The sequence below is a fragment of the Eptesicus fuscus genome, chromosome 12, assembly GCF_027574615.1.
Source record: "Eptesicus fuscus isolate TK198812 chromosome 12, DD_ASM_mEF_20220401, whole genome shotgun sequence".
In the NCBI taxonomy this organism is placed as follows: domain Eukaryota; kingdom Metazoa; phylum Chordata; class Mammalia; order Chiroptera; family Vespertilionidae; genus Eptesicus; species Eptesicus fuscus.
In genome coordinates, this window is record NC_072484.1 from 21749085 (window position 1) to 21763275 (window position 14191).

The 14191-nt window shown below is 42.1% G+C and overlaps 1 long non-coding RNA gene across 1 annotated transcript in view; it reads right to left on the reverse strand.

The window, feature by feature from the left end:
* Window positions 1–2494: 2494 nt before the first annotated feature.
* The window catches only part of LOC129151007 (uncharacterized), a 38695-nt gene continuing 26998 nt past the window's right edge, over window positions 2495–14191 (reverse strand). Inside the window, exon 3 of the long non-coding RNA XR_008557808.1 lies at window positions 2495–2504. This is a non-coding gene — a long non-coding RNA (uncharacterized LOC129151007). The remainder of the gene's footprint in view (window positions 2505–14191) is intronic.

The window sequence follows — 14191 nt, forward strand, 5'->3', positions numbered from 1 at the left end:
GTTTCATCTTGCCCTGGTTTGGCTCAGTGGATAGAGCTTCAGCCTACAGACTGAAGGGTCCCGGTTTGATTCCTGCCAAGGGCACATGTCCAGGTTGCAGGCTTAATCCCCAGTAGGGGGCATGCAGGAGGCAGCCAATCAATGATTCTCTCATCATTGATGTTCCTATCTCTCTCTCCCTCTCCCTTCCTCTCTGAATCAATAAAAACATTAAAATAATAGTTTCATCTCCTGAAGATCAAGTATAAAGAGAATCACCATAATGTAGTACACTGCTTGTCTTAGCTTGGACTTTTTTTCTTACCACATACAGTAGCGAGAAATGGAATATATTGAAAGGGTGATCTATACCTTGGAGGTCTAGAGCCCTCAACATTTGAACCAAACTCTACATCATCCTTTCTCCACTTAAAAATAACACATTATTCTTGAAACTTATATGTGTTTCATTTTATGAAAAATAATACATAAAATCTACTGTATCAGTCAAGGTTTATTCACAGAAGCAGAACCACTCAGTTTATACATCCATGTTTGTATCGATTCATTGCAGGGATTTGATCTGTAACAACTCATATTGCAACAACTCATTAAATTGCCTCTATAAGACTTGTTTTTGCATCTAATGCTGAAACCTGAAGTCCCCAGGGAAGGCAGTTAGGAAAGAAAATAGAGGTAAAGTTGGGGAGGTCAAAGACCAGCAGGAGCCCACAAGGAGGAACTGGAATTCATGGCAGTCTTGTTGCCTCTCATTTTGGTGTTGTGGATGTCCTGCAGAAGCCAGAGCTCTTTGTCATGAAATAAACATACACCTGGCTCAAGAATCAGAGAAGTTGAAGGCAGATCGATGGGAAGGTGGGACAGATGCAGGCCTAGCTGCTGCCCTGCAGCAACAAGGGGAATTACTAGATCAATGACAAGGTTAAATGACTAGAGCATCTTCCCCACCAACCAAAAGTAAAAGCATATGGCTGATATGTCACCTCCAGCCACCAAACCTCCTATGAAAATATCTCTGATGGCCCATCGTAACAAGAAACACACAAAAAGGGAATTCTGAGAAGTACAGTTCTGGCTAGCCACCTTGATACATTACAAAGCCATCACATCTACTGGTACCATCATGACAGCACTCTTACTCTAAAGTATACTATAAAAATAGGGGCTGAGCCACAGAAAAACAAGAGGAAGTCATTCTAATGACGACCCAAGGTAGGTTACATGGCCAAATATAAAGATAGACTCACAGTTTCACCAGGCAACCAGCTCTACACAATTGCTGTTAAGATCCATCATGCTTCCTCTTCTCATGGATGCTTCTTCAGTTTTCTCAAAATGCAAGGGAAAGAGACACACCTTTAGCCATTGTCAGGCATACACAAAGTGGGTCAATATAAAAAAACAGGGGGAGAAAAAACATATCCAAGTTCTCTGAGACATGTTAGCAGTTCTTTTTCTTTAGTGACATTTTCAAACATTACGCATTTTTCTTCTAGAGGTTCTGGTTTCCTCCTCTAGCAAAATATATCATGTGGTATGCAGTCTTTTCTTTATTTTCACACTGCCCATTCATAATCCAGACTCTCTGTCAGACAATTTAACCCATTAGTCAGTAAATATATTTGATGTATCACATAGGATGCAATCTGAGGGGCTTGTAGCATGAAAATGCGAAGACCACATTAGAAATCAAGAATCCTGTATTTAGGCTGAACATGATGAGGATATACAGATAACATAATCCCAGTAATGATGCAACACTTTAGTAATTTAAAAATTTTATAAAATTATTTTGTAGGTACTGTGTGTGTGTGTGTGTGTGTGTGTGTGTGTGTGTGTGTGTTTTGTTAGTGTCAATGAATATATGAAGGAATGAAAGGATTTTCTCAGGAGAGTAAGAGCTTTAAACTTGGTTTAACCCTTTGCACTCACTTGCTTTTTTCTCGATTCCTTTATTCTAATGTTAACTGTGTCGAGTCACACTCGACATCCGAGTGCAAAAGGTTAAAAATGACAAAGAAGTTGAAAATGTAAAGGAAGCAACTAAGTGGAGCATTACAGTATATGGGAGTAAAAATAAGGGAAATTATTGTAGAACATCGTTTTTTTTGTGTGTGTGGTGTCCATCATTTGAACTTATTTTATTGATTGTAAAATATCTTATTGTGGAAGTAACAAGAATCTAGGATAATGAGGAGGGGCAAGTAAATAAATGGCTCCTCTTACAATGAGGCTAAAAAATCTGGGTTGTAGATGATAGGCAAGAACGAGTCATTTGTGGGGTTAGGAATGATTTCATAAAAATGTCAGATCAATATACCAGATGGATGATGGAAAGTTCCAGAAAACTAGAAGCCTAAGAGATAGTGCTAAAATTCAGTTAGTGAGGAAAACGAAGACTTTCTTTAAGTATGTGACTTAGAAAAGTAAGTGTCCCTGAGTCATGAAGCAGAAAACAAGTGGCATCGAACAACCAGAAAATAACACTGAGCTCCTCCAGTGCTCTTAGCTCAGGACCCTATGGGACACTCCAGAAAATACAGCCTCTCCTCTTCTCAAGGGAGGGGCAGGCAAAGAGACCAACAACTAAGCCAAAGACCCTCTGTTCCCTAAGTTAATGTCCTGTGTGAGAGAACAATGAAATCTGCAAAGGGAAAGAGCGGATGTTCTTCATATTAAAGGTTAGGTTTGATTGGGCACGATGGACTTCAGTTTATAAAGATGCCCTAAACTGTGTGCCTGTGTCCACACCTATGCCCACACCTATGCTTACACTTTTGCTCCCATCTCATAGACTTTTCTTACAATGAGAAGTTGACCACCTTCCTCCTTGAAGAGGTGGGATCCATGCTCTCTCTCCCTAAAACTGGTGGACGTGTGACTATGACAGAATTGGCACTGTATGACTTCTGAAGAAAGATCGTAAAAGGCAATGTAAGTTCTGCCTTGCCCTCTCCCTCCTGGAACATTCACTTTGGAATCCCCAAGTTGTCATGTAAAAAGTCTACCTGCCTGAAGCTGCCATACTGGTGAGACCGCATGGCAGACCATACGTTTTAAGATAGATGCCCAGCTATGTGAACCCTCAAGTGTTTAAGTCTCCTCAGTCTGGGAGTAAGTGAGCCTGGGTGATTCCAGCCCCAGCTTTGGGATGACCCAGCTGATGCCCCATGGAGCCATTCTTCCATTCTTCTAGCTCAGGACTCAGACACTGTTGAGCAGAAATGAGCTGTCCTTACAGTGCTGATACATAGAATTCATGAAATTGTTAAAATTGTGTTTACACCACTAAGTGTTTTGGATAATAAGTTATACAGCCTTTAAAGATTTTGAGGCTATAAGGAGAATCCAGGTTATAAAAAAGATGGAAATATATGTCTACAAAAGTGGGAGTAATCTATATATGTAAAGAGCCAGGGGCTGTCGCATCTGAAACAACTGAACGGAGCACTGAACAGGCTAAGTGAGGCAACAAAGCCGGCAGGGGGTGGTTGGTGAGGGACAACCAAATGACTGAGCAGCAGGCTGTGTGGGACGACTATGCCAGTAGAGGGGTTAGTGAGGGATGACCAAACAACTGAACACCAGGCTGCGTGGGGCAACCCAGCTGGTAGGGGGCTTGGTGAGGGGCAACCAAACAACTGAACAGCAGCCTGTGTGGGGCAACCAGACTGGCAGGGGGGCAGTGAGGGGTGATCAGGCCAGCAGAGGGGGGCAGTGAGGGGTGACCAGGCCAGCAGGGGGGGCAGTTGGGGGCAACCAGGCTGGCAGGGGGGGAAGTTAGGGGTGACCAGGCCGGCGGGGGGGGCAGTTGGGGGTGACCAGGTTGGCGGGGGGGCAGTTGGGGGCAACCAGGCTGTTAGGGGGGGCAGTTAGGGGTGATCAGATCGGCAGGCAGAGGCAGTTAGGGGTGATCAGGCTCACAGGAGGGCCAGTTAGTGGTGATCAGTCAGGCAGGCAGGTGAGCAGTTAGGAGCCAGTGGTCCTGGACTGTGAGAGGGATGTCCGATTGCCGGACATCCCTCGAGGGGTCCTGGATTGGAGAGGATGCAGGCTGGGCTGAAGGGACCCCCCCCCACCCCCCATGCATGAATTTCATGCACCGGGCCTCTAGTATTAAATGACATTGATAGAAGTTGTACTATCAGGTGGTTTCAGTAGTACAATAGTCCCCTCATATCTGCGGTTTTGCAGTTACCCAGATTCAACCATTGTCTGAAAATATTAAATGAAAAAATCCAGAAATAAACAATTCATAAGTTTGAAATTGCATGCTATTCTGAGCAGTGTGAAAAATCTTAGGCCATCCTCTGTTTCACCCAGGACAAAATCCATACCTTTGTCCAGTGTATCTAGGTTGTATATACTCCCCACCGATTAATCACTTAATAGGCTTTTCAGTTGTCAGATCAACTATCACTGCAGTGCTTATGTTCAAGTTAGTCTTACTAGTATTTTACTATAATGCCACATTTATATAGCTTTTCTTACAGTATCCTATATAATAAGAGCCTAATATGCTAAATGGTCATCCGTTCAACCAATCAAAGCGTAATATGCTAATGATATGCTAAGGCAACTCAACTGCTCGCTATGATGTGCACTGACCACAAGGGGGCAGACACTTGCTGCTGGGATCTGACTGATAGGGACTTAGTACACAGGCTGGACATTCCCTGGAGCCTTTCCGCAGTCCCTCCCTGGCTGGCCAACCTCCCGCATTCCTCCCCAGCCCCGACTGCACCAGTGGCATCCCACAGTCTGGCCTGCACCCTCTCACAATCCAGGACCCCTTGGGGATGTTGGAGAGCCGATTTTAGCCCGATCCTGCAGGCCAGGCTGAGGGACCCCCACAGGTGCACAAATTTGTGCACCGGGCCTCTAGAATTGTTATAACTTCTTATTTTATTCTTGGTTATTGCTGTTAATCTCTTACTATGCCTAAATAATAAATCAAACTTTACCATAACCATATATAGGATTCAATACTATCCAAGATTTCAGGCATCTACTGAGGGCCTTAGAATATATCCCTAGTGGGTAAAGGGAGGGGAGGGAGGTATTGTAGTAGCATTGATAGTAGAATTAGTAAGTAGTTACACTAATCTAATCATCTTAGATGTAGTCTTTTAACTAATCCTTAAAAAATAAAAGTGAGGATGATGCTTTTGTTATCTTCATTTCACAGAGGGGAAAATTAAGTGCAAACAGATGAAAGAGCTTGTCCCAAATACCTGTGAGTGCTGGAGACAGGATAAGGCTCCAGCTGGTCTGGCTTCGGAGTCTGCACATTAACAACATGAATACCTGAGTTAAGGCTTGGAGGTAGTAGGAATCTTAATTCCAACACTAACAATAACCAGCATTTATTTAGCATTTACCCAGTCTCTCTGCCAGATGTTATACTAAGAGCTTTAAATGAATTGTCTTAATAGACAATGTAGGCTGGCTGGATGGCTAGGAGTATAAATGAGTCCAGTGGCTTGAAATGAACTTTATTTGGGGAAAAGAGATAGGCTAGAAAAATTACTTTTTCCTAGTCATGAATTTTGAAGCCTACTTAAAATAATGCAGAATAGAAGTGCCTAAGAAGGTCATCGAAAGCCCCAGAACCAGAGAAGCAGTCAGGAATACAACAGAATGATAGAATAGACTGAATTAAATCTAAGTGTTCAAATCCCAGAGAATCCATGTGGCACATAAACAATCACTCATGAACGTCCTTTTATCTTAAGCCGACATTCTTAATAACTTTGAATAGCACGGGAAGAGAATCCAATAGAAAGAAATCCAGCCTGCAAGTCTATTTTTAAAAAATGATTAGTATCAAAGAATGCAACATTCATTGTGAGTCACTCATAATAATTTTCAGGGCTAGAATAAAATTAAGTTCTTTCTCTCATTTAGTAGAGCAACTCTCAAAGATTAAAACAGATGCAAATGTGTAGCTTGCCCACATTCTAATTCTGCTTCCAGATATTCATCTGACAAATCAAAGCCTTCTCACAAATTAGCATATACCGCAAGATGAAATCGGGGAAGAGGGAATAGGCATTTTCTTTCTATAATTTATGCAGTTTTTTTTAAACTTTCCCTTAATTATGATTTCTGGTCTCTTCCAAAATCACCTGTGCCATTTGAATTGGATTAAATTGTGAAATCCTAGAAAGCAAGTGCTATCCTATTCAATGTATTCTCTACAGCTCTCAGCCAAGGACCTTATGTGGGAAGGGGCTTGATATTGGGGTGCGGGAGTGGTGATGGTAAAACCAGAGGTACTTCTACCCACATCATCTACCCACAGAGGTACTTCCTTCATCTTGCAATATAATGCAAATCTGTTTCTAAATTAACTATGTGCCCAATACCTCCCCCCCCCCCCCGCCCCCTTATCCACTAGGGATATATTCTAAGGCCCTCAGTAGATGCCTGGAATCTTGGATAGTATTGAATCCTATATATGGTTATGATCTTGATTGATTAGAGCCAATCTTGGTTATCCTCTACCTCTTTCCTTTTCTCCATTAAAACTACCAATATAAGAGGGCATCTAGGAATGATTCTACCCTCCAGAGATAAAAAGGCATCCAGATAAGATTCTATTCACTTCTCCCAACACAGTTCTTCCTTCCTTCTTGGCATGTTGCCACAATGAAGAGAACCTATGTGAAGAGAGCCTATGAAGTGATGGCAATGGGGATGAGGAACATAGAAAGTCAGAAAGAGCCCAGATACTGGATGGCATCAGTGAGCTACTGAATCTTCCCTGGACCATTCACCTCCAGATAACTTGTTTCCACTTCCTGATTTCTTATTGTAAGCCACTTTCAGTCAAGTCCAATGCTACTTATTGTGGTACACCACATCCTCAGGGACATAATATTACTCTCAGTAAAAAAAATTAAAGTTTATCAGTGAAATTAATATTCAAGAAATATGAGTAAGAGTTATATTTCAAAATTATATGGCCCCTATAGGTTTTCACAGAATATAAGGCACCCCAAACCTACATGAGTTCTTATAGCACCATCTTTACTCCAGGGCAATTGCCCTATACTGCAAAACTTTAGTGTGCATATTTTTTCTCAGGATACATTAATAGAGCCCATCACTTTTTAGCCATTTTGTGGGGCTAGTTATGTTGCTAGAAGATGGAAAATGAGGCACAAGGGAAAGATACTGCCAAAAAAATCTCAAAATCATTGTAAACATCTGAGAGCAATGGGGACTGGAGCACAGTGCTTAAGTAGTTGAGATGGTAGGAGAGAAACCAAGATTTTAATTCCAGTGATGTCACACACTATCTTTTTGATCTCAGAAAATTTTTCTTTACCTCCTGAAGCCTCAATTTCTCTTCTGTAAAGTGGAAATAGTAGCAATGCATATATTATTTTATTATTGTAAGAATTACATGAAATAATTTTATTAATATAACTAGAGGCCCGGTGCACGAAATTCATGCACGGGGGATTATCCCTCAGCCCAGCCTGCACCCTCTCCAATCTGGGACCCCTTGAGGGATGTCCGACTATCCGTTTAGGCCCGATCTAAACAGGCAGTTGGACATCCCTCTCATAATCCAGGACTGCTGGCTCCCAACTGCTCGCCTGCCTGCCTTCCTGATTGCCCCTAACTGCTTCTGCCTGCCAGTCTGATCACCCCCTAACCACTCCCCTGCCAGCCTGTTTGCCCCTAACTGACCTCCCCTGCAGGCCTGGTCACACCCAACTTCCCTCCTCTGCCAGTCTGGTCACCCCTAACTGCCCTCCCCTGCAGGCTTGATTATCCCCAACTGCCCTACCTTCCAGGCCTGGTATCCCAGCTGCCCTCCCCTGATGGCCATCTTGTGGTGGCCATCTTGTGTCCACATGGGGGCAGCCATCTTTATGTTGGAGTGATGGTCAATCTGCATATTACTCTTTTATTAGGTAGGATAGAGGCCTAGTGCATGGGTGGGAGCCAGCTGGTTTTCCCTGAAGGGTGTCCCGAATCAGGGTGGGGGTTCCCTTGGGGCGTGGGGTGGCCTGAGCGAGGGGCCTGTGGTGGTTTGCAGGCCGGCCATGCCCCCCGGCGACCCAAGTGGAGGCCCTGGTATATGGGATTTATTTATTTTCTACAATTGAAACTTTGTAGCCTGGAGCGGAGCCAAGCCTCCCGCTTTCTCCATGGCAACAGCCATTTCTGTTGGGATTTATTTAGCTTCTACAATTGAAACTTTGTAGCCTGGAGTGGAGGCCTGGGCTGGACAGGGCTGCAGAAGCTTGGCTTCCTCCATCGCCGGGGGTAACCCTAGCCTCCTGCTCTCTCCAGCTCCATGGCTTCCCCCATTTTTGTTGGGATTTATTTATCTTCTATCATTGAAACTTTGTAGCATTGAGTGGAGGCCTAGGCCGGCATAGGCAGGCGGAAAGCTTGGCTTCCTCCATTGCCGGGGAAACCCAAGTCTCCCTCCTGCTCTCCATGGCCACAGCCATCTTGGTTGGGTTTATTTGCATATTCGCTTCTAATTGGCTTGTGGGCATGGCTTGTGGGCCTGGCTTGATGGTGTAGTGGAGGTATGGTCAATTTGCATATTACTCTTTTATTAGATTAGATACTTGGTCCATAACATACATTTGATATTGCAACTGTGGCTTTACAAAATCAAAATGTATTTCCTGAACAAGAGGTGTTTTTGCTAGGATTAGTCTGTTAGTCTTTCATTTCCAGGCAAAGATGGGCTCCTCCCCTTCTTTTTTTCTTTAAGCTCTTAGGATTTGCCTTTGGCAACTTCTCTTTATGATAAATAGTTGTCTGGGCTTGATGTCATCTTTGTAAAAGTATTGGGGAGTGACTTGATGTCATCCCTGTAAAAACACGGGGGCCTGAGAAGGTATCACAGTGTTCCTTGCCCTAGTCTATGCCTCCTTGGTGATACAGGCCTAACAGCACCAACTCTTAAATCTCTCCATGGGCCTTGATGGGAATCAATGAAAGGCTAAAACAAGACAATTCCAAAGTAACCTTGATTTGTGTTAGGCTCACTGCCTGGTTCTTTATAACTCCTCTTCCCTAATTCTGTTTACATTAATACTTGTAAACAGAAGTGAATGGATCTACTTTTCCCTGCAGATTTTGTGGGTATGGGTGTCTTTCATAACTGCATTTTGTTTAAAACTTTAGTTTCATTAATTGAATGTTTTTGTGAAGCTTGTGCTCTTGAGTTTACGTCCATGCAAAGGGTAGTTCAAGAACCAGCTGCATCAGAATCTCCTGAAACTTGGAGGAAGTCAAATTCTTGGCCCACTCCACACCTGGAGCAGAATCTCTGAGGGTAGGTCCCGGACCTGGGTGCTACCAGAGGTGCCAGGTGATGCAAACTTATATTTGATAACCACAGCCCTTTCTCATTCTATTATTACACCTCCTATTCTTTGACACTCCGTTTCTCTATCTCATGTCATCCATAAGCAGTTGACTTTATAACACATGGTTTAGACTATGAACCTGTGAGTAATTTTTATTCCTACATTTCCTGTGTTCTGTTCACAAATCTGTCACTTATCTCCTGTATAGTATCTTTAGCACAAAGCCAGGTATAAAAATAGACCCAATCCAGCTAAGACTCATAGATCAAGTCATATAATTCCAGGAAGAAGTAAAGGCCCATTTGAACTCTCTTTGGAAGTGCCAGAAAGTTAGAAGGGGGAACCCCATTGAATACAATTAATCAGAACTACAAATGTGAAATGAAGAGGTATATGGGAATTATCTGCCTAGCAGTTTTTTGTAAACCGCTAGGCAGATAATTTTATCTAAAAGTAGATGAATAGTAGAGCACATTATGCTCTGAATCTTTATTTCAATAATTTGAGTCTCCCATTCCCTCTCCCTTCACACAGATGGAAAGCACATTATTGTCGTTCTCTAAAACAACATGTCACCTCTGGATGCTTTCAATTTTCAAAATAATCTTTCATGGTCCATCAGGAGCTACCCTGGTCCTTTAAAGCCATCTCTAATTAATTAGTGGCTGCTTAAAAATAAAGTCTCAAATAGCTAAACACATACAGGGAAGATCAAGTGTTTGCCATGCAAGCAATCAAACAAATTGATGAACAGAAAGAAAAGAACTATGGAACTAAAACTGTTCTATTATTAACCAGCAATCTGCACATTTTCCCCCCAATTAATGCTTGGAATGGGATCTGAGTCAGTTGAAACCTAATTACTGGCATATCACTTTGTTGATGAGAAACACTGCAATAGTCAGTGTTCGCTTGATTTGTATAGAACCTGCAAAAAAAAAAAAAATCCACCCAGTAGGATGTCAGTTATGCTTTGCTACCAGAAGTCTATGCTGTAGCTTGAACTTGCTGGGGAAATGTACACCACGTTCCCTATCATGCTGCTGGGTAAACATTCTGCCACTCACAGCGCTTATTCACCTTAGAGGAAGACTTGTCACTTGTAAAGATTCTCCCAGGAGTTTTCTCATGCATGGTGAAGTACTGTGGGAACTGGTTTCCCAAATGTAACTAGCAGAAGTGTGAAGGACCTGGGTTCTATAGCTGTTGTCTACCATCTTATACAAAATGTACCACTACCAGCTATAAACAAAAAGGCATGCTCCTTAGCAGTGGGGGAAACGCTGTCTTTATAGTTTGCCATTTCTAACCTTTATTTTAAAAGAGTGATCAGAAGAAAAGAACTGAGGCAATGAGAAAGGCTGCAGGATGTTGATTCACATAAAAATAAGCAAACAAAACAGTCCCCGCTGAACAATGGCACTCCTAATTTCTCATCACCCTGTCAGGTAGTGCAAGCATCATTACCTTCATGGTCTGGAACTGAGGTTAGCCAATCCTTGCATATGGGCATGAACACTGTTCTTGTCTGCTTGTCTGTCCTCTTATGACACTTTTAATGGATGAATACCAATGACCTCCCCTGAAACACTGTCTCAGGATTTATATTCATCACTCTCACACTAATTAGGCTGGTCAGTGTTTCCTTTCTCCACTCAGTTCTCTCTAGCTCATCCCAAATTAGCTATTTTAGCCTTCTTTCTCTCTCAGCACCCACGTTAATTCCAGAGAAGTTTCCAACCCACTTCAATGAGAAAACTGAAGAGGGTGGGGAAGCAAAGGTATCTTACCTTCCTGTGTCAGCTCTAATGATCTCCTCCATTGCACTCTCCTATTCCTCATATCTTTTTTCTAATCATTCACCCAGGCCTGGGAAATCTGTCCTTAGAATCTCTGGAATGTACCTACTGTTGCCAACCCCCTTGTTGAGGCCACAGATATAAATGGAGAGAGATACCAAGGGTAGGCGGAGGTGAGGTTGTGTTCAGGGGATGACGTGTGTCCCAGCACATCTGGTACAAGGACAACTCATGGTCTGAGCTGTGTCTACCTCTCTGGATGTGTCATGTGCCAACCCCTTCATTCTGTAAACACAGCAGTCCATCTGCTGGCATTGTTCTTCTCTGCAGGACCTGACATGGCTTTGGCTTCCCTTAGACTTCTGTGCTATCTGCTTGGAATCTTTGTCTTCAGTTCCTTAATTTCTCTTTTTCCTTCAGGGCTCAGCTCAGATCTTACACCCTCTGACAAGTCTTTCCCAATTACCACTGGCCATCTTAGTTGCCCCTATAATATGCCTCACTGTACCTTAGGGTCACCTATTCCAATACACTTTTAAGACACTTAACACTCTATGATAGTTGTCCATTATTTTGTTGTTGTTGTAAGTCCTTTCACCTGTACCATGATTCATTAAGAGCAGGATCTTATATTCTATATCCCTAGGATTCCTATAACTATGTACAGTGCCTACCATAAGATAGGGATTCAAAACATAATTCATTAAGCAGTAGCTGTATACTATGCAGCTGTAAAAAAAGAAAGAAAGAAAGAAAGAAAGAAAGAAAGAAAGAAGAAAGAAAGAAAGAAAGAAAGAAAGAAAGAAAGAAAGAAAGAATCTCTTACCTTTTGAGTTTTGAGACAGCCAAGAAGGGACCTGGAGAGTATTATGATAGGCAAGATAAGCCAATTAGAGAAAGAAAATACCACATGATCACACTCATATGTGAAATCTAATGAATAAAATAAACTGAAGAACAAAAAGATCCAGAGACATAGAAGCATGGAACAGACTGATGAGTCTCAGAGGGAAGGTGGGAATAGGTGGGTGGATGGGTGGGTGGGTGGAGAGAGATTAACCAAAAAACTTATATGCATATATGCATAACCCATGGACACAGACAATAGTGTGGTAAAGACCTGGGGGGGGGGGGGGGGAAGTAGGGGGAGGGTCAAGGGAGGAAAAAAGAGGACACTTGTAATACTTTCAGCAATACAGATTTTTTTAAAAAAGAAGTAGCTGTATAATCCAAAGCTCCAGCGCCGCTGTTCCCTAGCTGTGTAAAAGAAATGCGCTTACGCTTTTGAATTTTCATGTTTCCATTTCTAAGAGAAATTTATTAAGATTCTCCTTTGTTTTCCATCTTCCTCTCTAATAACCTAACAAAAACAAACAAACCAAAAACATTTAGCCTGAAACTAGTTCAGAAGGGTGGATTCCTTGATAAGGTTATTGGAGAGGGTTTCTGAGCAGGGCTATGGAATCAAGTTCTTTTGAAGAACTCTTCATTCATCTTGCGTTAGATTAGCAAGGATATGCATAATGATTGGAGGACAGAGTAGCATTTTGCCTTCCCAAAGGTCATTTTTAAACAAGAAAACTTGCAAGTGCTTTTCAAGTTTATTTTAGTTTAGCCCATCTCATTTTACAGCTAGGGAAACAGGAGTTTCTGGATCTGTAATTTTCCACATGCCTTTGTAGAATCTTATACAAAATGTACCACTACCAGCTATAAACAAAAAGGCATGCTCCTTAGCAGTGGGGGAAACGCTGTCTTTATAGTTTGCCATTTCTAACCTTTATTTTAAAAGAGTGATCAGAAGAAAAGAACTGAGGCAATGAGAAAGGCTGCAGGATGTTGACTCACATAAAAAAAAAAAAAAATCAGAGTCTATCTGGAAAACTACACAGGTATTTTATCAAAGAAAATGTATTCGTTTAGTAAAACGTGGGCCTCCATAGAGAAGTATAGATTTTTCTAACCGACAGGCCTTAAAAAAGAATCAGCTCTGGGAGCCGAGTGTGGAATGCAATAATGTCAATTCAGGGGGCATGCTTGCCTGTCATTTCCCGACAAGGGCTTTTTGAATGTAATCATAGTTATTAGTTGTAATCTTGCACAGGCAACGGGAACAATAACACCAGCTCATCTCCAACCCCTTTAGAGCCTGTGTGGGCGGTAAGGCTTCTTCACACCACGGTTAGTATTTACATTCCCTATAACCTCAAATATTGCTTCTTTGCTTTGGGACAGATAGATAGTAGACCTTATACACTGGAGGAAATATTTAATGAACTTGATTCTTATTTTCTATAACTGTCTAATCTTGAAACACTGAGGAGCCTCACCCATAGATTTTTTAATTTATTTTTGTCTTTTGTTTTCCTGCCAGAACAAAGAACAGTAGGGAGTGGGACTCATTTTAAACTGCTGGTAAGGGAGGGAGGCATTGGCCCATTTTTTGGTAAATTTTATATTTGTCCATGTTGTGGAGCGAACGTGAGTAAATGACCACTGGAGTCCAGACCAAATTAGAATTTAGGGAACCTTTTTTAATTAACTGGCCAGCTGTCTGCTCTCTTCACCCAGCCCCGAGAGCAGTCCGGACCCTTTGTGTCCGACCATATTTATACCCATTCACTACCTCCTGTTTTTTTTTGTTTTTTGTTTTGTTTTTTTTTTACAGAGCAAACAATTTGAAACAATTAAAGCAAAGTAATATTTCTTAGGTAAAGTCAACATGTCATTTCGGGGTCCCGGAGCCTGGTGGAGTAAGTAACTGCATCCTGTTATCAGGAAAGTTAACAGGTGGTCTATCTTGTAAGGCTTACTGATATCCTGTTCTCAAGAAAACTAACAATCATCTATCCTGCAAGGCCATTTTGTTAGTTGCAGCTGGGATTTAATGGCCAAGTTATCTAGGGGGAAGCATGCTCAAAAATTTCCACTAACAGTCCAGGCTTGAGCCATCTGGTTAGAGTGCTGGGTGGTGGATCCTAAAATAACCAGTGTCCCTCTGCATTGAGTCTATAACAAGATGCTGTTGTACCTGACAGAGTAACA